This window comes from Halichoeres trimaculatus, unplaced genomic scaffold (assembly GCF_033239565.1).
Source record: "Halichoeres trimaculatus isolate MK-OKI-2021-1 unplaced genomic scaffold, fHalTri1.1 fHalTri1_scaffold_21, whole genome shotgun sequence".
NCBI lineage: Eukaryota > Metazoa > Chordata > Actinopteri > Labriformes > Labridae > Halichoeres > Halichoeres trimaculatus.
Genome location: NW_027437199.1, coordinates 7,000,228 through 7,021,294, shown reverse-complemented (window position 1 = coordinate 7,021,294; position 21,067 = coordinate 7,000,228). Strand labels below are relative to the sequence as shown.

The 21,067-nt window shown below is 41.5% G+C and overlaps 1 protein-coding gene across 3 annotated transcripts in view; it reads right to left on the bottom strand.

Moving 5' to 3' along the window:
* The window catches only part of chrm2a (cholinergic receptor, muscarinic 2a), a 109,214-nt gene that overhangs the window by 56,993 nt on the left and 31,154 nt on the right, over positions 1-21,067 (bottom strand). For all 3 annotated transcript variants that reach the window (XM_074698708.1, XM_074698707.1, XM_074698709.1), the window contains one exon: positions 12,833-12,983. The gene's annotated coding sequence lies outside the window, so the exon portion shown is untranslated. The remainder of the gene's footprint in view (positions 1-12,832; positions 12,984-21,067) is intronic.

Here is a 21,067-nt window from a genome sequence, read left to right as displayed (position 1 = left end):
CAATGAATTGCACTATGGCTTGTAATTGAGAACAATTAGTACACATTGTGTGTTCACTGCGAAATAATGTGCAAATTTTACAGGAAGCTATTCAGATAATATTAGCGTCAATAAACAGTAAAAGCCTAAGAGAGCCTGTCAGTTCCTAGTACTGATGCATAAATGACCAGCCACCCTTTACGATGACCCCCAACCCCCCAAAGACCAACAGTGTACACAGATACGTCAATATGTTCTGTCATTACAGTACACCAAGAGTGCTGTGAGATTGACACCATACTAATGTCCCTTCTTGCTAGCTTTAGCGTTACCCATCCCCCCTGCGAAAGATAATCTGCTGACCTGGACTGCAGTGCAGTTAAATTAGCAGCTTTTAGATGAGCTTGTGTTAGAGTCCCTTTCAGTGAACATGAGGGAATCCATGAGGCTGTGTTGGCAGGACTCTCTTGGGAAATGGACACAACCAACAGGTGCGTGTATGCAGTGAGTGGAGATGTTTGATAGAAATGATTAAACTTGAGCTAAAAAACTGGAGTGAGGGAAAAACCTCACATTTCAGGTTCAGCGTAGTGTACCGTGTACCAGAACAAGATGGAAAGGTAGAGTTTGAAAGTCAGGGTGATGGATGGGACTGCTCCAAGTCTGACTTCCATGCAGGAAATGAGAGTTCACATCCAGTTCAAGCAGAGCTGGAACTGACATTTGTTTTTCCATTAAACATCACCAGGACCAATCACCTGAGTGTCAGCAGCGCCTGGGTCTGTTTGGCGTCACTCCAATCTTTCCCCAATCCTCACGGGACTATTGTAAACTAACTAAAGACGCAAGGGGCTGCTTTTCAATCAACGTCAGCGAGAGACATTATAAAACAACTGATCATAGTTTCTGTCTTAATCTGGCGGTGAGCGCTCCTCCTGTTGTACAGATGTATTATGAAGCCAAGGCAGGTGAAGAGGCAGACTGGTGAGTGGGATGACAAAATTTATGTCCTCAACAAAATACATTTATCCAACTAACAAAACGTTATCAATCCTTCTGGCTGGAACAATCTATTGACACTAGTTACCCCAACCTATCTTTACATTTTTCTTACAGCGATTTATTTTTATCACATTGCAAAGCAACCCTTTCTTTCATTGATTGCGCTATGGTTAATTTTATTCACTGCAATTGTTCTCTTATTCAATTAAATTTTCTTTTTTGGTGACACTTTCACAGAAGGGCCTCAAACACCAAGGTCTGTCCATATCTCTGCCTTAGACAGGCCTCCAGAGGGCTGACCAATCAGAGGAAAGGGGGTTTGTGGAGTGGGCAGTCTTGAAGACACAGCAGCTAAAATTTAGAGTTTTAGACAGAGGCTGAAACTAGAGCTTCCAAAAACACCAGTGTTTTTTTTTTTCAGCTGTAAATCATGTTAAGTCACCATGAGAGATAATTTCTGTATATGTAAAAAATTCAAAGGGATCAAATTCTCTGTTGATGCCATGGATCTGGAAAGGCTAATCCACCATTTCTGACCCCGCACTCTGGGATTACTGTTAAATTATCTGGATAATTTGATTAACTTCAACAAATAAGCAATTCCTCCCGCCTTGACACCCTCTAATGTGGCACCAGTTTGCACGGTCATGTCTTTCCCCACTCTTTCATACAGAGGGCAAATCCATAGCACATGCATAATTCACGCTGCTGGCACAGGCCCTGCGAATACATCCATCATCACACGCCAAATAAATGGTGGAGTATGAATGTACGTTTAGGAGGGAGGAGTTGTGATCCATCTCTATGTCTGAACGCAGCTGGATCTGGCAACATGTGTGCTCTTCAACGGCGTATGAATAATACCAATTCATCAAGATGAATGGGGAGCCATGAGGTCACGTGTTGCTATCAGGCGCATATTTTTGGAGATGCTCTCTTGCATGGAGACTCCCTCAGGGCCAGTCAGAGACACGACAGTAATCAATGACCTGGTTGCAGTAATTACTGTTTACTTTAGCTCATTATTCTCCCAGCCTTGATTAAGCAATAGCCCTCATGTGAAGGATATGTGGCCTTAATTGGTGGTTGCCTCATCTTGAAACTCTGCTTCTGTTGTGATGCATGTTGGGAGGAATGGAGGTCAGGAAGTGAGAGATGCTTCTGGCAGCTATTTCTGGCCCTGCCTTTGAGTCATTCCCATTCTCTAATCGTTCGACATGTCAACATGTGACGAAGATCAACTGCAGCTCCTCTTCCGGCACCACGAAAAAAAAAAACAAAAGGCATACAGCAGACACGTGCTTCACATGGCGGAAGAGAATAGTTCATATGTTGGCATTTTCAACCTAATTAAAACCAAGAGGGGAAATGATCCATGTGTGGGTCAGATGCTTATTACATGCAGGTGGTTACAAACAAAGCAGACGGCACAGATGACACAATCCCTCACACAGTTTAGCAACTCCTCACACATTTAGCCGAGCCGTGTTAATCCAAAACCGTCTGAAACGACCCGCTCATTTGAATCTCTGAAATCCTCAGATGATTAAAATATATTACCGTGGCTGAGAAATTCATACCGCTGATATTAAAGATGTATGTATGCACATAAATTCCCCATTGCCCTCCTGTGATTTGATTAGAAGCTGTGTGAGAAAATGTAGGTAACAAACAAAGAAAATCAGAGATGGAATCTTAAGTAGAACAAAGCTGTTATTAGATTACATTTGCACATGATTGCGCTGTTTGTTCACAAGTGAATGCACTTCAGGTTACCTAGTGCTGAGGAAATACTTCTGTCACATGTAACTTCTGAAGGAGGAGGAAGTCTCTGGGCGGTGGGACTAGACTCTCAAACGGGCACAAAATAGATCGAGGTCTAAATTGTATTTGGTTAAATTTCTATAGATCCTGAGTGTCGTCACGGGTTATGCCAGAAAAGGCTTCAAAGGTTCACATACGCTGCTTTCAAAGTAAATAAATTAGAGGTGTGATGACTTAACTGAAACACCAAATCTGAAATGAAGTAAGTATAAAGAAGTCAAAGGTAGCACCACTTCTTCTTCATGGCCATTTCCGTGCAAATTGTGTACAAACCCATTGATGCAGTTTGCTCTTGTTTTGTATCTGACTGATAAGACAAGCTGTCAGCATCTTGCTCTGCGACTTCAGCCCCATTCCCACCAAGCGGTTCAGTTCGGTTCGTCTCAGTACGGCAAATATTTTGTGGCGTTTCCTCTGACTTAAACAGGGACAGGTCCCCAAACTACAGACCCGTACCATCCCACAATTTGGTACCGTTCTGTTGGGATGCCAGACATACGGATCCAACCCCAGAAGGTGGAGCTAGAAACACTAAAGACCGTTGATTGGTTGAAAGAATCATCAAGAATAAAGAACAACACATAACCCTGCCATTTTTGAATCCTAACCTTCTTCCATTGTTGCTCTTTGCTTGCTGTGTTATATTTTTCTTCTTCATTAGATTTATTAGCAGGGTACCCTGTATTGTGTTGCTATGCCGTCACGCTATTAGGCTGATGCAGCAATCAGCATCTGCACGCCACCTACCAAGAAGGGCACAGTTGGCTGTGGAAACATAGACTGTATGTAGAGCACAGAGTGGCTCCGCCATTTACCATTGCACGGTTTTGAAGCCAAAATTCCCCCGTCTCAGGCGCCGCTGTTGGCAGCAGCTGTGCAGCCAGAGTCTGCGCAGTAGAGACTGTGAGGAAAATTTGTTTTTCTTTCAAGAGTCTAAACACTTCATTGCTCTACCTCTTGACATATTTTACAGTCCCCGAAAAAAATACACAAGAAAGTCAGCTGTCAATCATCATTAAAAGTGACGTAAAACCTTGTTTTTAACCTCTTTTCACTAATGAAAAAGAAAATTTTCAGAACAAAGAGGACCTGAATACAAGGCAACCTAATAATATCTTCAAATCACCACAACAATCGATCGTGAGAAACATGTCTACCAGGTGTATTAATTCTTTGAAGTTTGACCACAGCCCATCTGGAATGACTGTGGAGAATTTTTGACCTACACTGCAGCCAGCCACCAGGGGGAGCAGCTTTTTTGGAGACCTCACTTCGAGCCGAGCAAGATGAGATCCATTTTTTTTTAGTCTATGTGTGGAAATACCAAAAGGATCCAACCTGTACCAAACTGTACTGATCCGTACCAGACCATGGTGGACATGGTGGAAACAGGTCTGTATACCGGTAAATCTGAAAACTGTTCACACTGCACTAAATGTGGAGGTTTTCTTCTGGTTAAATTTCACTAAAAAATTACAAAACTTCCTCCTTGTATGTGCTAGGACAACAACGCCAACACAGATTCAACTCCACTTTACAAAAATAATAAGATCAAAGTAATAATTGATGCAATTTTTAATGATTGAGGAGATAAGACCACAAGTTTCCAGCATGCAGTGATATTTTTAAGCTCTTGCTGATTGCACTGACATTTTTAGAAATTGGGTTTATTTGCATAAAAAGAAAACCAAATAAAAGCCTAATGGCTAATTTAAATATGAGCACCCATTAACTGAGACACATTTTGTTGTGCGGCGCAGTTTGTGTCGCATGTAAACAACATCTTTTTGTCTTATTTGCTTAAATCTTTGCACAATCCTTTTGTGAATCAGGCTGTAAGTGCTTCACGATGGGGAGAAAAAGGATAAACACTGCTGCTTTGTTTTCACTTGACCTTTTTCCCAAGCTAGGCCTCAAACTGACATGAAAATAGACTTCTATTATTCTGTTTAAGCCCAGAAATATCTGTAATTAACCATACTGAAACAGCTCTTCAATAATTTAGAGTCTACATGAGAAACAGCGCAACCCCCCTCCCGCTATGACAGCCAATCCGACTGCATTCCCCAAGCTCCATTCATTAAAACGTCCTCCGAGTCCTCCCCTGCGAAGAACAATACCATCTAGACCCCGCTATTTAGTCACCCCACCCCCTTCGCTGCCAACAACCACATGCTCCAACACTTGCTGTGCTGATGCTCCATGCTGCGTCCACCTCCTTTTATAGCTCCCGCTGTATGTTGTGTACGGAGAAAATCAAAATCCAATAACTGCTGTACTGTTGGGCCTGTTTCTTCTCACTTAGAGGATATTAGGTGAGGGCCGATTGTAGCGTTTTGATTAAACGCTCCAATACAAAAAGTAATAATATAATAAAGCCCCCGTTCAGCGATAGCACAAAGCTTCATTACTGTGCTTCCTTCGCGACATGTTGCACCACATTCGTCTTTCCATCTGCGTGCACCAGAATCAGGGAGGTGCTTGTTGTATGGTGTGAGTTAATCACTTGCAACCGGCTTCTCCCTTTTTGTTTTCATGGTTAATTGGTTATGCAGCACATGGAACCAGAGACCTGCAGGCGACACAGAGGAGAAGAAACTGAGATCACTGAGGCAAAGAAACCCCCCTTTCTCCACACACATCTCCTCTTTTTTTTGTGCAGACTTATTAATCTTATGCTCCTTTTTTTAAAAAATATTATTTCCCGATTTAAAAATACCCCTCTCGAGCCGTGCAGGTCTCTTCCTCCATCTGTCTTCCCTCTTCTTTAATTCTCCCTCCTCGTTCTCACTCCTACTCAGTCTGCGAGTGCACACATATCTCGATTAGACCTCTGAAAACGCGGCGCAATTTCCTGGAAGATTATAGTGATGGATTTACACAATATCAATCAGAGCAAATGTGGAGCTCCAAATAGCCCTATTGGACCAGAGAGGTGAGTTTTTTTAAGAAACAAAGGGAGGATATTTCCGATCACACTTCCTACATGTTTTTCCCAACCATCTTTCGATCTTATGTGTTGATATCACGTGATGATTTCTTCATGGTGTCCAATTATACGAAACATGCAGCTTCACTGATTGAAAAACAGATTTCAGCAGGAGCCACCTGACAGCAGCCGCCGTCTCCGAAGACGAGCCACTCTCTTGTGACTCGTAATCTTGCACTTGCCGCTCCGGATGAGGTCACATTCATCTGACCTCGGGGCATTATTACCCTGTAATCATGTGTTGCTCTGCATGGCTACATTTGTTATTTCTCGTTGACAGGCTAACGTTAGAAGAAAGCAATTTTACCTGATGGATGGTCATAAGAGAGGGGAGAGGCTATATCAGCTGCGAGCCTCGCCTGGTGAATTATGCACGAACTAAAACCACAATACCTGACTGCTCAAATATACTACCAGTCTATACTCTTCACACGCAGGGCTATTATTACTAGAGCTGTGAGGACTTTCCAGCTTGTCACAACCAGCACTAGGCCGATTCATTACCACAGCATTTACGCGTCCTCTTAAATCAAACAACCTGTCTCTCCTTACGTTACGCCGGCACCATGAAAAATTGTTGACTTATTCCTCGAGCCTTGATATTCATACGCACAAGACCATCTATGATCACAGAAATCAATCTGCGCTGCTCCCCGGGCCGCGCACTCTGTCTGTTGGCGACATTAGGGATAACGTGTCAAAGTGGGCCTCCTCAATCTTGTCACTTTAAGTGCGATCAATACTGCTTCTCCACCAACCCTGTGCCTCTGAATACCAGCCCCCCCTGCCTCCTTTTCTTCTTCTTCTTCTCACACTGGGTTGAACATTTCAATCAATATCTGACTGGAGGGTAAAAACATCTGCAGAGGCCACAACAAAAAAAGGAGGCAGAATTAAATGCTTTGCAATAAACTGAAGATGGCGGCCTCTGTGGTGGAAGAAATGACAATCTTAAGTTTGAAAAAAAAACACAACGTGAACTTTGATGTGACAACCCTGCAGATTCCTCAACACCCCAGAGAGCCACTCATTCAGAAATCCTTCCAAAAGTGAGCTTCATCAAAGACTGTACATAGAGAGGACAGCGTGGCTCCACCATTTACCATTGTCTGGTTTTGAAACCAAAATTCCCCATCACAAGCGCCACCACTGGCAGAAGTTGAGTAGCCAGAGTCTGCGCAGTAGAGACTGTGAGGGATTCTGGGAGAATCTGAGTGGAGCCAGGTCACAAAAATAATAATTATCTTTCTTTTGAGAGTCTAATCACTTCTTGACTCTACCCCCCCAACATATTTTACAATCCCTGAAAAAAATGCACAAGAACGTCAGCTGACAATCATTATTCAACATGACGTAAAAAACACATTTTTAACCTCTTAAAACTAATGAAAACAAAACTTTTCAGAAAAAAGAGGACTTGAATACAAGGCAGCCAAATGATATTTTCAAATCACCGCAACAATCGGACGTGAGAAACATTTCTACGAGGTGTATTAATTTTCTAAAGTTTGACCACAGCCCATCTAGAATGACAAGAGAGACATCACTTCCAGCCGAGGAAGATGACGTCCTTTTTTTTTTTTTTTTACAGTCTATGAGCTTCATCAATAATTTCAAAGCCATCACTCATCGCTGTTTGCTTTGTTTAGGGTTTAGCTTGTCCCTGTGTCTTCACCCGCATTGTACAGAATAATACAGAGGCTCATTGTCTTCATTCCTTCTCCTTCTACCATTGTTGATTCCTCTACTCATTCTTCTTCTACTGTTTTGACTGTGCAGTTGTCAACTGAGCTCATTACTGCCCCCATCACCACAGTGTGAGCCACAGTTATGAGTGAGTTTTGCCAGTTGTTGGGGCGTTTGTGTTCTCGACTTTCAGGGGGGCTGCCCACTGTTTTGGAACAACTGCCCTAAACAATCCAGGTGTGAATACACCCTTAGTTCACACAATACGATTAGCAGCGGTGGATGTGAGACCAGCGGTTTTGGTTCTGCTTTGTGGCCTGAATATCTGTGTGTAGTGTTGTAATAGCAAACAGAGATTCATTTATTTTGGGAATTAACTTGAGGGATAGGGATTAAAGCATAGATGAGCTGGTGACACACTGAACAGATCCACATTCTAGTTATTCAAGGAGAAGTCAGGGGTTTGACCCCAGTCCCTGCAGTCACATGCCAAAGTGTTTTTGGGCAAGACACTGAATCCCAAACTGCCCCCTCTGTTGTCAGTGCTTTGAGTGGTTGGAAAGACTAGAGAGCTATGTTAGTCAGAGTTTGTTAGGCAGAAATATTTCGGACTGAATGAATCACAGGTTCAAATTCATGGCGATTTCCCTTAGAAAATTTGAATAAACATCATCAGCATTGCCTATGAAAAACCCAAAACTGTTCATCCCTAAAAGTACAAAATTAAAACTGCATTTCACATTTAGCATTTTGGGGAAGATGTTAGTATGTCATGTTGTTTTTGAAGGGCAGTGCAATTAGTAACACAGACAAGACTTTTTCTTGTGAGATTGGCCGTGTACTTTAAATCTATCACAGGAAAGCTCCTTTCTGTTTACATATCATTGAGCTTGGGTTACTTCTCTTTCTGGTGTTGTCAGACTCTGAATGTTGAGTCCAGTAGCATAACAGAGGGATGATTTAAATGATGTGTTTGTTTTGAAATTAAAAACATGTTTTTAATCTGCTTCCATGAAATCAACTCTTTTTAAATAAATTTGCCTTCCAGGGAAATGTTATTCACTTGGTTTCAAAGCTAATTGTATTTTATTTCTAATCTGGGTGAAGAACTTGTTTTTAAAAGCCACATTTTTAATTTAAGAGTCTTTTTAATGAAACAGTATGTAATAGTTTATTTCTGATTTAGAACAATGGTGTTTATTTGTGTCCATGGGTCTGCAGCAACATCCTCTAGTTTCATCAGGGTTGAGAAAAAGAAAAATGGTTGAAGTACCGGAAAAAGGAAGGCATATTCGCGTATTGACTCAGCAAATCAAAAAGCAACATGTCAGCTGGATAAGTTTTACAGTTCAGTCAGCTGAATAGGAAGCGTTTTAAGTCCTAACACAGCTTTTTCAGCATTGTTTCCTCTGAATATGTTGTCCCCTCTGCCTCATACATCACCTCGAGCAATCTTCAATGTATGGCCACCCGTCGCTTCCCAGACGCTCCCAATCCATAAAAGCCAGCCTCTGGCTAACCTACCTGTAAATTAGTCCACCTAAAAAATTCAACAAACGCAGCCTGGGGGAGTGGTTTCCAATGTGCATTTGGTGCTTGGCCTTGGAAACGATTGTATTAATTGCCCGGAGGATTATGAGACACAGACCTCCGCTCCCTCATGCATATTTGACACCAGCAGCAGCTCACAGCTAATGGATGATGTTTGTCCTGGTGCTGCATATGTATTAGCTACCAAGTTATGAGTGGGTATGCAGTGAGTGCTTCCCCCTGCACGCCTATCTGTCTGTGTGGCTGCTCTGTTATCTCCTGCCAGCCGGTGGTAGCGCGGGGCTGGGTGGTCGGGTCTCTAATTGGTGCGACTGCTCCCACCACTCTCGCCCTCAGAGGCTGGCGCTGGCCTCTCCTGTTAATCTGTGCCAGTGATTTGGCCAGCGTGACATGGAGCTGACCCGACAGTCCTTTGAGGGCGTTGGAGCAAACAAACAAACTAAGAAAAAGCAGACTGATGAATAGTCTCAAGGAAACACACACAGAGACGTACAAACTAATACAAATGATAGACACACACTCACGTTTGAGTCTCAGTGACATGAAAGTGAAGTGACTCCATTTGGTTCAGGGATGATGAAGAGGGTGAGCTCTTGACAGCATCAAAAAAAGTGGTGCTGGTGTGTGTACGTGCAGATTCCACGTCTGCTGATAATGTTGGCACACACTCCAGCAGTGGGTTGCGGAGTTGTTGGTATCAAGTGTTTCCACATTGCTATACATGACATCCATTTGGAGTGCAGATATTGTCTGGCATGACAGAGCGACACCTGATCTGATGGGTTTTAAAAGCGTCTGAGCCTGATCCACAGCCCTGGGAGAATAGTCCTGTCCAATCGAATTTACAAAAATGTGTCAAGTTGGTGGCTGAAAGCAAGAATTCTGCGACTAAATTACCATCACCTTGTCAAATAGTATCCCTTCAATCTAAATCATTGGTGACACAAAGTCCTGCCATGTAAAGCGAAAAGTCCAGAAAAATAAACAGAAGTCCAAAGTTTTGAGCTAAATGCTAATTTTGGCATTCTGCTTGTAGTCGTAAATTAAAGCTCCTGTAAAGAGTTTTAAGCAGGTTAAACTGAAACTGAAAGCACTTGAATTTATATCAGTGCATTATTTTGTGCTAAAAGAGCAAAAACAATCATTAAAGTGACAAATTTGATCCTTAATTCAGTTTTTTTTTTTATCTCTATAACTGCTGCCACAGGTTAGGAGTCAAAAAAGGCTTTTTTTTAGGGGTGAGTACTGATACCAGGTATCATAGAGGCTGCCGATACCAGCTGCCAATACCCAAAGTGAAAAAATCTTGCGTTGAATAAGTCCTCCTCACCGGTAGTTGGCGCTACATTGCTGCAATCTCACACCACGCCAAATGTGCGCCAGGTTCAAACAATAAAAATGAACCAGGGAGAGATGACAGTTAAACTATTTTATTTTGTACTTCAGTTTACTAAAAAAAAAAAAAAAAATCCCTGAAATTCTGACAGTCGTTAGTTGTTTTTTTTCTTTTATTTTCTGGCACTTTTGTTAATTTATTAAAAAATATATATAAACTCGAAGAGATTTTTTTGTGTTTTATTTTGAAATTAATTGCAGAGTGAATGTTCTGTTTTTCTTAGAAATTATCTGTCACTGTTAATTGAAGTTTTGTGTACTAAAAGTACTAGTGGTATTACTATAGGTCTGAAAACAGTGGTATCAACATCCCTACTTTTTCCCATTTTCCACAGCAAAGATTCATAGCAAGAAGTATGTTCTGCTTTCTACCCATATATAGCACAAGATTAGCGAAGACAAATGAAGTACTGCTTCACCCCTTCCCTTCACTTCACCTCTTTGGCCAGAGGGGGCACCAAAATTGACACAAACTTAAATTTTCTCATAAGTTTTAGCTGCAGGTTCATTCTGTCATTTCTTGTCCCCTTTGAGAGACAACAATAACTTCACCATAGATATCAACATTAACAAAACAACAAAGGAAAACAATCCCTTGATGAAACACATGTTTAGCTGCAAGATTTATGCATCACACTAGCTTCTATATCACTGTGTGGCATCAAACCTTTCAACCACTTTTACAAAAAAAGACAGTAAAGAGGAAATGCCAAGAGTGGAGCCAGGGGATGCCTCTGAAATGTAACTGATCACCCTGAAATCCCAACATCATTTTCTATTTGCCTGGTCAACGACAGTAGGTAAATCAACTATTTGAGTCTGTTTCAACAGGCTTCTGGTAACTTCTTTGCATTTAGACATAAAACATTTTATTTTGTTGGTCATTTAATGGTGTCATTGGACAAACATTGTTCAGAGTCCCTTCATACATCCGCATACATACTTTTACGTGGGTGTGTCCTCTGCAATACTTCTCTGAAACACATGGAGGCCTTGATGCCTGTCTCCAATCACTCTGGCTTTTCTTCTTGCTTTCTAACTTTGGCTTTGAACAAACTATGTTATACTTAAGTTTTTTCATGCTGCTGTATGTCGTATGACAACTGATCGCTGATTTGCTGCGATTCCAGAAATGTTGTTAACACGAGAAGCAGGATCCAGCTCAGAGGACCAATCAAAGAGCTTGTTTTTTAAACATGATGTTACAATTGGGATATGGGGCATGTCAGAGTACATTCATAGACTTCTGAGTCAAAAAACAGACCTACAGTGTCGGCTAAGACGTCAATTCAACATTGATGTACAGACCAGACTTTGAGTTCAACAGATTAGAATTTTGCCAATCTTCTGAGTTACTTTTTGGCATTAAGATCTATATACAAGAATACAGCACTATTCATATATAAACATCTATTTGAATGGAAAGTAGATGAATAATGGAGATAACCCTCACAGGTTTGGGAACGTCCTTGAAGCCAAAGTTAGTGCCCCAGTTTGCCTCCACCAGCGAAAAAGGGAAGTTCTACCTCTGGACTCTGCAACATCTTAAATATTTTGGTGGTGATGCTTGTGTCAAATGAACAGGTGATCATAGTTTTATACAACTGTGCCCAAGAGCTGCATGAATGTCTGATTCTGGACTAAACCAACCAACTCTACATCCTGTCTTATGAGCTACGCAGCCTGTTTATCAAAATGTCAACACATTATGACTACTTACCTGAGATACTCTGAATTTCCTGCCACATTCCTCCACCTATCTACTCCTCTAAAAACTCCTCACTCTAATACTACAACATTTCCATTTTCAAGGCCTTGGTGTGACTGTAGTGATTCATAAATCCACTCTTTTGCTTCATGGTCAAGAGCTCTTTTGTATCCATTCATGCAATCAAACCCTTGAAAAGCCACTGACAAGGACCGAAAATGTCTCACACACACATGTCGTAACAAAGGCTTGAGGGTAGACACATTAGCTGGTGCAGGACCATGGTGCACAAAATTCAAGTACACTCCAAGAAAATCAGATATATTTGTCAGTGTGCTGCGTTCAGCACATAATTTCAGATGTTAGATGAATATATTAAAAATGCTGCCTGCCAGGATCTGCTAAGTAATTCAGCCTTGGAGGACGTGTTCAATTTGTAAACACGCAATTTGGGTGTACATAAATTCAAGTCGAATATGACTTTTAGATTAGTTTGAATTCACTGCCAGCAATGACTTACAGAAGTCCGAACTAAACATTTAAAAAGAGTGTATGTGAAGTCCATGAGCGCAAACTTTAGGTCATATTTACAAGATTATTTCAACAAAAAGGAGCATTCAACAACCAGAGCAGCAGTTTTCTCTTCTGTGCTGGATTTCATGTGTAAACACTCCAGAGTTAGAGTGTGTTGTACTTACAGCGGGTGTTAAGCAGTCCGTTGGGCTTTCTCGCACTTGGATGGCATATTCGGAGAGCTTGTGTTCAATGTAGCACCAAAGAGGCTGTTTTTGGAGAGAAGGAAGCGTTGGGCGTGTCTGGCTCCAGCTTCATGGTTTACGGCCATGGCCACTGTTGGAGAAAAAAGAGGGAAAGTGAATGAGAATAAGTGATGGGGGGCTAATGTTTGAAAGGATTTCCCAAACATTAGATGAGGCTTTTGGGAAAGACTCTTCTCTGTATTCCTGCCAAAGATTCAAAAATCAATACCACTGTCATGAAGAGGAGTCTGTTAAATATGAGGAGAGAAGCAGCAGCTTTACCATGAGACTGCAAACTAGAAAAACTGCCAGTGCTGCTATATCCATGTCTAATGAAATCCGCCTACTAATATCTCTAAGGCTCACTCATCAACACATTTCATCCCTGACATCCGTCTATACCAAAGCCCAAGTGTGTAAAATGTATTAGTCATCTACCTTGAGTGTCTTTAATGATGTTTTAATGATTTTATGTTTTTCAAAATAAAGATATTAATCATCGAGTCCAGTGTAACTGTTATGTCCTCTCACTTATCTCTCACCTGCTTTGTTGAGTCAGACCGGTGAGGTAAGAGGAGGATATTGCTCGGCACGTTGCTAACTAGCTTCCAGGAAAGAGCCTGGGGGACGAGAGCTAGTCATCACCCCAAAGGAATTTTTGGTTTAATAAAAAATACTTTTCCTAGAGCACCGTAAAACTTTTATTTCCACCCCTGCTCCTCATATCACTACTGTTTAGCAATTAAAGGAGTAAGAGTGAAAGCACTCCTCTGCTAGCTAATCACAAGCTAACAAACAACCCCAGTTGCCAGTTCTCAAAAAGTCTCAAATCAAAATTTTACACCATCACTTCAACCTGATACAGGATGTATAAGTCATGTCCTCCCACAACTCTCACGCCATTGGAGTTAGCAATGAAGAAAAAAGGAAGGCAATGCTTGGCTAGCTGTTATTTGCTAGCTTAAGTGTGGATATTGAACAAGTGCTGACAGGTGCTAAAAAAAACACTCTTTTGATTTTCAAGTCCACATACACTTCTCTTACCTTCTTTATGTTGTTTCATATTGAAAAGGAAACATATAAATGTGTGAAAATGCTAGTTGCAGGCTGCTAACAAGCTAACGTTTTAGTTTTGATGCATAGAATACAGTAAGCAGGTTAGTAGCTATGATTACCTTTGATTTCTGCTTTTGCTTCTGAATGTAGTCCATTATTATTATTATTATTATTATTATTATTATTATTATTATTATTATTATTATTATTAAGGCCATCACCTCAAACTCGTGAATCTGGACAGGCTGAGCAGTGACATTGGTGCAAGTCTTCAAGTTCATGTTTGTTGTTATGTGCTTATTTGCTGAGGTGTTTTTTTTTTTTTTTCTTGATCTCAAACTACCTCGTCCTGTTGGGAATAGTCTGGGATTGACTTTTTTTCCCCCCTCTCTTCTCCCAATGTCGTTTTTTCACATATGTTGCAATGGGGCGCTGGGTAGCTGGCGAGCTCCTTGGTTCATCTCATTTCTGTTTTTCCCCATGTTTGTTTTCTTATATGTCTTGAAAGGGATGTAACTGAAATGAAATTCTGAACCACAGAGTAATTGTTACTCTGTCGTATCAGGTCCGATGTCCTTAGAATTTCCAAACACCATCAAGGTCAATCTCCCAACACTTCTATAACCTCAAATCTCTGCTACTGTAAAAGCGCCACCCTCTGGATACCACAATAATATTATTAAGATAAATTGTAACATTTGGCCCCAATTTAACACACATGACCTCACTCCTACTCTGGACTGCTCGCCACATTCAGGTGGGAAGGACATGCACTGTTGGGCCCTTTATTGCTGCTTGCAGCTTTATTTATTATTATACAGTTTATTTCTAATGGCACTTTTTAAAAACTCAAAGACACTTTGCAGTTGTTTGAAACACAAGTCAAACAGAGCAAATCAAATCAACGGTACAATCACAAATTAAAACCTAACTTTGAAAAGTGCATTTTTAACAGCTCTGAATGTTGATGAGTCATATTGAGTTGATAATTTTATAATCAAAAGAAAAATAGTGTGTACATATTGGTCTACAAAGAAGCTTACTATGCCAGTCATTTATTTTTCTTTTATCACCATGCTGTTCTGATATTTTTTCTTAAATTGAAGAAATGAATCATCCATCCACCTGGTGCACTGTGTAACTGTTAATTCTACCCACACCTTTCTTAACAGTGTTGTTAGAAAAAAGAGGAGGGAAAGGATGAAGACATCACTTTGGTAGTTACTCACAGGCTCCAGATAAGAGCAGGTTAGTCATCACTAATTCACTTTTGATTGGATGATCGTAAAGGTCACTCCGTAACTCAAGGTTACAGGTAACACTTTGACTCGTTCGGTGTAGAAAGATGAAAGAGGGACGGTGGAGCCTTGATATTAAGGTGTAATTTAGAAGCATACTAAGTGTTTCCTGAGGGAATCTGGTCATTCAAAGGAAATTGTTGAAGAGCTCCTGGAGCTGGCTTTAGATTTAAGTTTCAGTTCCAGCTGTGTGAATTATACAGCCCTCATTCCCTGTAGACCTGTAACCTCCCCATATACATAATGTAGACATCCTGCACAGCAATCACACAAAATGATGGTGGCTCAGACCGCCTTTGATGTAAATGACTGTGGCCTGAGTTCACTATACGTGCACACCCTGTAGGGAAGTCACAGTCCCCTGAGACCATTATCCCAGAGAGCTGCAGCTACTCCCACTTATACTCCCAGATGAAGCCACTAACAGGCACACTTCATGTTTAAATGCAAATTCCTACCAGAGCACCTTGTAGGAGCCAGAAATCTCTCTACCCGAGCATTGCACGCTTGTTTAAAAAAAAAATCTTAACAAGCTGCTGTTTATGTCTTTAGCATGGGGAGTGCAAGAAAGAAACAATGTCACACCTGCTTTGGAAGCACGAGCAGAGGGATAACAGGAGCCGGAGAAGTTGAGGGGAAGACGGCAGCAGCTGATAAAGGGATAAACCCGGAGGCTGCTGTGTTTAGTACACTAAGTCAGCCTGTGTTTGTGGGGAGATGTAGTGTCATGATAACAACCTAGCACGGATGCGTTTAGCACCCCATGCGCTGTTATGACTAATCACAGCAACAAAAACTGCAGGTTATTTGAGCCAAACGCAAACAGCAGCGGGGCTTTGGTGGAAATCAGGGGGAAGCTTCAGGGTGAAACATATTGAAGCATGTGTGAAGCATCGCTGTTGTCTCACTCTATTAGACAACACATTGTCCAAATGATTTCCCCGTGGTGTAAATCTGCCTAATGATCTTTGTCTCTGGTGCTCTAATTCATTTATTATGCTAATAGGAGAAACTGTCAGTTCGATCAGACGTTATGCGAACATAAGTGTACTTCAATGTCCTGTAATCATGTTGCGAGGCTCCAAGCAATCCAGAAGGATGATGGGAATTATTCATCAAATCATCAGATAAGGGTTTAAAATGTCTAACAGGCTTGTATGTAGCTGTAATCTCCCGGGTGATTCCCTCATGAGTACGTTTGCTTTATGGACGAGATGTGCTGTGATTGGCTGCAGGTCAGCCTGACCCGAGTTTCTTCCTGACTTCGTGCTTGACTGTGAAACTGTCCATCAGGGTTATACGAACTGTACTTCTCCCAGCAGGCTGTATTTTATCCCCTCTCTATCGCTGTAATCTCACAAGAATTACCCCAGCCTCTGGAGAGAAGGAGACTCTCATTAAAGAAAGTCTTGGCCTGTCCAGGAGACTGTTATAACTTCTCTGACACCGCCTGACTCTGACTCTATCAGCTGCTGTAGAGATATGACGATGAAAACTCAAAGCTTTAGACTGTTTCTGCGACATTCATCAGCTTTTAAGTTTTACATCCCTGCCTTGGATTTCCAGACTTAACAAACTTATCCCAATTATTGCTTGGACAATTCGATTTTGGTCTCAATCCCTCTGTTTTCACAGTTGTAATCAGGTACCCTATAGACACACATTAAGTTAGATAGCTTGGAGCTGGCTGGGCTGCCGACTAAATCACATTTACATGTCATTACGCCGCTAAAAACACAATTTGTAGATGTTTTCCCACACGGGGACGGCCTGATGTGGAGCTTCTCTCCTGGATTCATGAAGTGCTTACCTAAGACTGTGAAATCTCATATTTTTCATCCAGTCCATGCAGTTGATCAGTTTCCTATAGGTGTGGTTAAATGTGCTAAGCATTTTAAACGAGTTGGGTCATCACCTCAAAATCTGGACAAACCATCTGTGGAGATCCCTTGACTGCTTTACCCACTTCCACACCAAGCTTCTTTTAACACGGACAAACATTTCCTTTAAAGGCCCATCCATATGCAACATTAAATACGGATCCAGATATAGACAGACCTTTATGTTGGTGCCACCACTCGATACGTAGCTTTATAGTTAGACATGAAGAATAAATAACAAAGGCAGAACTTTTTGAAGATGACTATGCGATGTATTTATGAGTCTCAGTCTTTTGAGCTTGTTACCTCTGCCAAGAAGGTTATGTTTTTGGGAGAGTTTGTTTTTCTGTGAACAACATAACTCAAAAAGTAACAAACAGATCTTGATGAAATTTTCAGGAAATGTTCGAAACGGGATGAGGAAGAAGCAATTAAATTTTGGAGGTGATCCGGATCACTGTCTGGATCCAGGACTTTTTTTAAAGGATTCTTTATTATTGTGAGATAGGGCCATTTTCACCATATGTGTATATAACTCCACCATAAATGGTCGGATTGCTTTGCAAAACAATACAAGACAAGGTCGCCATTTCTGACAGATGTAAAAGTATGATCCAGATCCTGGCAATAATCTGGATACTAAGATCCAGAATATGAAATATGTACTGGGTCATCATAATTTTCAACACTGTCAGGAAACAAATTATCGTACAAACCTGCAACTAACACCAAATTGTAGCAGACAGTCTGCTGAAAGGGAGTATAACATTAAAGTAGGACTGTCGCAACAATCACCACATGCACATTTTTGTCTTTTATGCCAGAGCATAAAAGCATTAGCAATACCTCCTCCACGGTCACCATGTTGGTTTTTGAGTTTTTTGATGTCCTAAATTTTGACTCTGGGCTGCTCCCCCCTGGTGGATGTGGATGGAACAGCACAGTGACAGTAATATCGTTTGAGCAGGACGGATACATTTTCTTTTATAAGGAAGGCAGACATGACTCAGGGTCAAAACTTCCCCCTGACATACTTCCACTCTGTTTTCAAGCTTGCATGGGGGGCAAACTTTGATAGTTGCCTATCCCCAGCCAGCTTTTCCACACAGTTACCAGTGAGCGATAGCAGCTGATTCCCTGAAGTAGAAAACTCTACACGGCAGACAGATGTTTCATTATGTTGTAGAAAATGTAAAAACATGCCCGCCAAAATAAAACCTCAGCTTCCACCCAGGCAGATGAAACCATTTATTTCACTTTTCTCTCCTCCTGACCTCACCTCAGAGAGCGTCTCTGTGAAACGGCTGTTTTATGTCTCATGACTTCTGCTCCGCCACGAGATCCCCCCTAAGAGTGCCGTGTTAACCGTCTCATCACAAAAACATTCGCGCTGCTACGGACTGTCGGAAGTGCTTTGGAGAGAGCTCATCGAAAGCATAAGCAATATTACGAGCCTTCCAGTGTTTCCATTTTTAAATACTCTGAGGGGAACGCCTGTAATGTAATTTCCTCGTACTTGGTGTCCCCTGGCTGAGTCCTCCTTCCAGTGTGGGCTGCTGCTTTATTGCACCATCAGCGTTATGATGGGGGAGGAGAGGGGGAGAGGGGCTCTTCTCCAAGTTTAAACCTGGTCATAGATCTCTGTGGACATCTACACTAGCTCTTCATTATCTGCTCTCAGTCAGCATCCCAGCAGGGGGGCATGAGCCGGGATAAAAAGCCTTGATTATGTAACTGTCTGAGAGACTGGCTGTCGGCCTCTTTATTCAGGCCGAGGCATCAATCTTCCTCTGACTCTGCATCTCCATGGAATATCTGGGTCTTTCAATATACATGATGGATTTGAATGCATGGTCAGCTGCTAAATGTTTTCCATTGAACCACCCGCTCTGATCGATCAAGAAACTCGAATAACAAGTCGCCAAACATGCATGGACAAGCGCCAAAATACATTACATCTCAATCTCCACTCTCACAAGCGTCGCTCTTTCCTCTCTGTGACTGTTTTCAGCACAAACATACAGCAAAAACTCTTCCATTCCTGCAGCTTTTGCTGAGGAAAGTGTAAAACTGAAACCAAACAAAAGGAGCTAAGTGGATCTGTTCAGGCTCAGAGCAGAGGGATCCTGTTATTAGAGCTGAGAGTTTACTTAAGTATTTGCACTGCCGGTTCTCCAATCCTCTGCCTGTGCAGAGCGTCCCAGTACTGTCATTCAGAGCTGATGGCTCTAATAAGCAAACTATTAAAGGATTTTTTTCGGCTTTAAATGCAAATAAGTTTTTTTTTCCCCTGTGATGGCAAATTCTTGATTTCCTGGCACATCATGTAAGCTTTAATATAATCCTTCAAGTACAGCTCTTGGTAGCAATCTTCAGTATCAGTTTCACTTTGTCTGGTTGATCCTAATATAGTTTGTATTTCATGAGTTTAATACAGTGGCAGATAGGTGTCAGCTGATTTGTGAAAGCCACAACACAACGGAAGAACAGCCACAACAGAAGTTAGGGGACAGTTTTCCTTATGGACACAGAAAAGCTGTGAAAGTAAGTTGATGATTGTTTAAATACAGCTTTAATGCTAATGTAAATAAAGAAATGTAAGTACTATGAAGTATATCACAAGGTGGCACCCCTATGAAGCTTTATTTGTCAAAGATGAAGTTAATCATTTACTTACTTTAACAACTTTTCTGTGTCTATTTGCCTCTTTAACTTCGGTTGTGGCCAAACTTCCGTTGTGTTGTGGTGTTTACATTCGTGTTATAGCTTTTGCGAATCCTCTGACACTCACCAGCCACCGTAGTTTAAGGTTCTTTTTTTTATTTTTCATTTGCTTTTGAAGTCTCATCATCTATTGTCATAGCCAGACCTTTGTTTTGATTTTCTAACTTATGCTAAAAAGTCGAAAGAGTGGGAGACTGACATGTGGGAAATGGATCTAAGGCTGCACCGGCGACATGGGTTTGCAACTCAACCACTGGCCCAAACTAGTGCCTAAATTTTTATCAGTAGTCTCCTGACTAGAGTTTACATGCACGTCCAGTCATTTCACTAACAGGTTTATTTGTCATAACGTAGCGCTACAGAACGGCCCCTTTGGCCAACTTCCTGGAAAAACACCCATCCAACCAATTTGAACTGTGCATGTTTACTCCCCATAAACAATGATTAAAACGATTCCATAATATCCATTCTCTCCACATTTTTTGTCTGAAATGGAAAGCCATCTTTAAAACAGCCCAACAGGTGCAGTAATGCTGCCATTAGCACCTGTAATGGTGGACTCTAGCGCCACTTAATTTATTCCCCTGTTGAGGTGTTCCCCTGGCTAATGGCTAATTTCTCAAATGTAAAAAGTGAAGCCAAAGTCCACATCTTCAATGCCTTTTGCATATTGTGCCGGCAACACATTTTGGCATGAGAGCATGTTGAGGCTCATGACGCTGCAAACAAAGTACACTTCCTGTTTTTGAGGTGAGAAGAGAATAGGACAGTTGATAAAGTAGGGACAAGGGAGAGGAAGGGGGAATGGCATGGGATAAAGGACTGTGAGCGACATGGGATAATGACCCAACCCTAGGCAATGGGTCACACCCAACCAAGAGAAGAAACACTGATGAAAGTCTAAGGGTGGAATACATGTTTCTGCAAATTGCTGTTAATTTGAACTTACTGTTTTGGCTATCTTTGGGTCAGCACTGATGTATTGTGGGATTATTTGAGTCTTGCAAGGATCTTTTTACAAGCTATTGACTTAGTCACATGAGACAGTCCATCCATCTACCCACCAACCCAGGGACCAGGCTCAGCAAGCTAACCATCACACCTTCTTTCCTGCATTGTTTCCTTGCTCCTCTTGGAGGATTCTAGGTCATTCCCAGGCCAAATGTGATATATAATCCCACTAGTGTGCTCTGGATCTACCCAGGAGCCTCCTTCCT